Genomic DNA, 4782 nt, shown 5'->3' on the forward strand with positions numbered 1-4782 from the left:
TGAATAAATTAAATTTTAAATATACTTTTGGGATAATTGGAAAATTTTAAATATAGGCTGAGTATTAGATGATATTAAGGAATTGTTGTTAATTTGGTTAGAGGTGACAATGGGTTGTGATTAAGTAGGAAATGTCCTTACTCTTTGGAAATGCTTTAGTGATGTATTATTGTTCTCAATTATTTGATCCTTCTTTTCTGGATAAGAATTATATATCCTCCCCTCCCTTCATCTCTTGCCCTGTGATATACAGGCCCTCCTCTAGAAGGAGTATATTTTCCCTCTCCATTGACATCATGCTGACCTTTGGTCGGTGAAATATAAGCAGAAGTGACACTTTGCCAGTCTGACAGAAGCTTGAAGTGGCACTGCAAATTTCTGCCTGCTCTCTTCTTCTTTTCCTTCTTCCATGGGAATGGCATGACCTAGCTAGGGTCTGCTCCTTCATCCTGGATCCCAGGATGAAGAGTGAGGTGAAATAGACTCAGCCTGTCCATACGCTGGAGTATAGCCACTGGTGATTAACAACTTACATGTAATGTGAAGGAAAATAAACCTTTGTCGTATGTTGCTGAAGTTTGGGGCTGCTTTTTACAGCAGCATCACTTAGTGGAGGCTGAGCTTCCACTCTGATACAGAGGCATACTGGGGTATTCAGGGATGACATATTTTTAATTGTTTAGCAAAAATTCAAGCAAATATGAAATATAAAAAGAACCAAATGAAAATTTCAGAATTTAAAAAGCAACAACTGAAATTAAAAAACAACAACCACAACTCACTGGATGGGCTCAGTAGAAGAGTGGAGATGACAGAGGAGTGAACCTAAAGCGAGAAGGATAGAAATGATCCAATCTGAGCAACAAAGAGAAAACAGATGAAAAAAATAAAGAGAAATTCAGGAATCTGCTGTACAATATCATGCCTATAATTAACAATGCGCTATTACACACTTAAAATTTTGTTGTGAGTAGATTTCATGTTAAATGTTCTTACCACAATAAAGACAAACAAAAAATCATTACCATCAACAACGACAAAGCTAAGGTAAGAAGGTGGTACTAAGAAGCATGGACTATTAAAAATAAACGAATCTAAGGACTTCCCTGGTGGTCCAGCGGTTAAGACTCTGCACTCCAAATGCAGGGGGCCTGGGTTTGATCCCTGGGCAGGGAACTAGATCCCACATACCACAACTGAAAGATCTTGCATGGTGCACCTAAAGATCCCGCATGCCACAACCGCAGCCAAATAAATAAAAATAAATAAATGCAATAATTTTAAAATAAATAAATAAATCTAAAAACCCTCACTGTGTATAAAATAAATAAGCCATGGGGATGTATTATACAGCATAAGGAACACGGTCAATAATACTGTAATACTTTGTTTGAGGACAGAAGGCTGCTAGAGTTCTGGTGGTGATCACTTCATAATGCATGCAAATGTCAAATTGCTATGTAGTACCCCTGAAACTAACATAAAATTGTACACCAACTATATTTCTTCTTTTTAATTTTTAAAAATTTTTAAACATCTTTATTAGAGTATAATTGCATTACAATGGTGTGTCAGTTTCTGCTTTATAACAAAGTGAATCAGTTATATATATACATGTGTCCCCATATGTCTTCCCTCTTGCATCTCCCTCCCTATCCCACCCCTCTAGGTGGTCAAAAAGCACCAAGCTGATCTCCCTGTGCTGTGCGGCTACTTCCCACTAGCTATCTATTTTATGTTCGGTAGTGTATATATGTCCATGCTACTCTCTCACTTTGCCCCAGCTTACCCTTCCCCCTCCCCATATCCTGAAGTCCATTCTCTAGTAGGTCTGCATCTTTATTACCGTCTTGCCCCTAGGTTCTTCTGACATTTTCTTTTTTATTTTTGCTTTTTTTTTTGATTCCATATATATGTGTTAGCATACGGTATTTGTTTTTCTCTTTCTGACTTACTTCACTCAGTATGACAGTCTCTAGGTCCATTCACCTCAATACAAATAACTCAGTTTCGTTACTTTTTATGGCTAAGTAATATTCCATTGTATATATGTGCCACATTTTCTTTATCCATTCATCTGTTGATGGACACTTAGGTTGCTTCCATGGCCTGGCTATTGTAAATAGAGCTGCAATGAACATTTTGGTACATGACTCTTTTTGAATTATGGTTTTCTCAGGGTATATGCCTAGTACTGGGGTTGCTGGGTCATATGGTAGTTCTATTTTTAGTTTTTTAACGAACCTCCATACTGTTCTCCATAGTGGCTGTATCAATTTACATTCCCACCAACAGTGCAAGAGGGTTCCCTTTTCTCCACACCCTCTCCAGCATTTATTGTTTCTAGATTTTTTGATGATGGCCATTCTGACCAGTATGAGATGATATCTCATTGTAGTTTTGATTTGCATTTCTCTAATGATTAATGATGTTGAGCATTTTTTCATGTGTTTGTTGGCAGTCTGTATATCTTCTTTGGAGAAATGTCTATTTAGGTCTTCTGCCCATTTTTGGATTGGGTTGTTTGTTTTTTTGTTATTGAGCTGCATGAGTTGCTTATATGTTTTGGAGATTTATCCTTTGTCAGTTGCTTCATTGGCAAATATTTTCTCCTATTCTGAGGGTTGTCTTTTTGTCTTGTTTATGGTTTCCTTTGCTGTGCAAAAGATTTTAAGTTTCATTAGGTCCCATTTGTTTATTTTTGTTTTTATTTCCATTTCTCTAGGAGGTGGGTCAAAAGGGATCTTGCTGTGATTTATGCCATAGAGTGCTCTGCCTATGTTTTCCTCTAAGAGTTTGGTGGTGTCTGGCCTTACATTTAGGTCTTTAATCCATTTTGAGTTTATTTTTGTGTATGGTGCTAGGGAGTGTTCTAATTTCATTCTTTTACATTAGCTGTCCAGTTTTCCCAGCACCACTTATTGAAGAGGCTGTTTTTTCTCCCCTGTATATTCTTGCCTCCTTTATAAAAGATAAGGTGACCATAGGTGCGTGGGTTTATCTCTGGGTTTTCTATCCTGTTCCATTGATCTCTATTTCTGTTTTTGTGCCAGTACCATACTGTCTTGATTACTGTAGCTTTGTAGTATAGTCTGAAGTCAGGGAACCTGATTCCTCCAGCTCTGTTTCTCTTTCTCAAGATTGCTTTGGCTATTCAGAGTCTTTTGTGTTTCCATACAAATTGTGAAATTTTTTGTTCTATTTCTGTGAAAAATGCCAGTGGTAGTTTCATAGGGATTGCATTGAATCTGTAGATTGCTTTGGGTAGTACAGTCATGTTCACAATGTTGATTCTTCCAATCCAAGAACATGGTATATCTCTCCATCTGTTTGTATCATCTTTTTTTTCTTTTTTTTTCGGTACGCAGGCCTCTCACTGTTGCGGTCTCTTCCATTGCGGAGCACAGGCTCCGGACGCGCAGGCTCAGCGGCCATGGCTCACGGGCCCAGCCACCCCACGGCACGTGGGATCCTCCCGGACCGGGTCACGAACCCGTGTCCCCTGCATCGGCAGGCGGACTCTCAACCACTGCACCACCAGGGAAGCCCCTGTATCATCTTTAATTTCTTTAATCAGTGTCTTATAATTTTCTGCATACAGGTCTTTTGTCTCCTTCTGTAGGTTTATTCCTAGATATTTTATTCTTTTTGTGGCAATGGTAAATGGGAGTGTTTTCTTAATTTCACTTTCAGATTTTTCATCATTAGTGTATAGGAATGCAAGAGATTTCTGTGCATTAATTTTGTATCCTGCTACTTTACCAAATTCATTGATTAGCTTTAGTAGTGTTCTGGTAGCATCTTTAGGATTCTCTATGTATACTATCATGTCATCTGCAAACAGTGACAGCTTTACTTCTTCTTTTCCGATTTGGATTCCTTTTACTTCTTTTTCTTCTCTGATTGCTGTGGCTAAAATATCCAAAACTATGTTGAATAATAGTGGTGAGAGTGGGCAAACGTGTCTTCTTCCTAATCTTAGTGGAAATGGTTTCAGTTATTCACCATTGAGGACGATGTTGGCTGTGGGTTTGTCATATATGGCCTTTATTATGTTGAGGAAAGTTCCCTGTATGCCTGCTTTCTGGAGGGTTTTTATCATAAATGGGTGTTGAATTTTGTCAAAAGCTTTCTCTGCATCATTTGAGATGTTCATATGGTTTTTCTCCTTCAATTTGTTAATATGGTGTATCACATTGATTGATTTGCATATATTGAAGAATCCCTGCATTCCTGGGATAAACCCCACTTGATCATAATGTACGATCCCTTTAATGTGCTGTTGGTTTCTGTTTGCTAGTATTTTGTTGAGGATTTTTGCATCTATGTTCATCAGAGATATTGGCCTGTAGTTTTCTTTCTTTGTGACATCTTTGCCTGGTTTTGGTATCAGAGTGATGGTGGCCTCATAGAATGAGTTTCAGAGTGTTCCTCCCTGTGTTATATTTTGCAAGAGTTTGAGAAGGATGGGTGTTAGCGCTTCTCTAAATGTTTGATAGAATTCGCCTGTGAATCCATCTGGTCCTGGGCTTTAGTTTGTTGGAAGATTTTTAATCACAGTTTCAATTTCAGTGCTTGTGATTGGTCTGTTCATATTTTCTATTTTTTCCTGGTTCAGTCTCGGAACGTTGTGCATTTCTAAGAGTTTGTCCATTTCTTCCAGGTTGTCCACTTTATTGGCATAGAGTTGCTTGTAGTAATCTCTCATGATCCTTTGTATTTCTGCAGTGTTAGTTGTTACTTCTCCATTTTCATTTCTAATTCTATTGATTTAGGTGTTCT

At 38.0% G+C, this 4782-nt stretch overlaps 1 non-coding gene across 1 annotated transcript; it reads left to right on the top strand.

The window, feature by feature from the left end:
• The first annotated feature begins 1103 nt into the window (after positions 1-1103).
• On the top strand, positions 1104-1176 carry TRNAW-CCA (transfer RNA tryptophan (anticodon CCA)). The gene has a single exon. It is a non-coding gene; the product is annotated as a tRNA-Trp (tRNA).
• Positions 1177-4782: the final 3606 nt, after the last annotated feature.

The sequence above is a fragment of the Delphinapterus leucas genome, chromosome 2, assembly GCF_059928025.1.
Source record: "Delphinapterus leucas isolate spDelLeu-1000000601 "Yukka" chromosome 2, BTC_Dleu_Yukka2, whole genome shotgun sequence".
In the NCBI taxonomy this organism is placed as follows: Eukaryota; Metazoa; Chordata; class Mammalia; order Artiodactyla; family Monodontidae; genus Delphinapterus; species Delphinapterus leucas.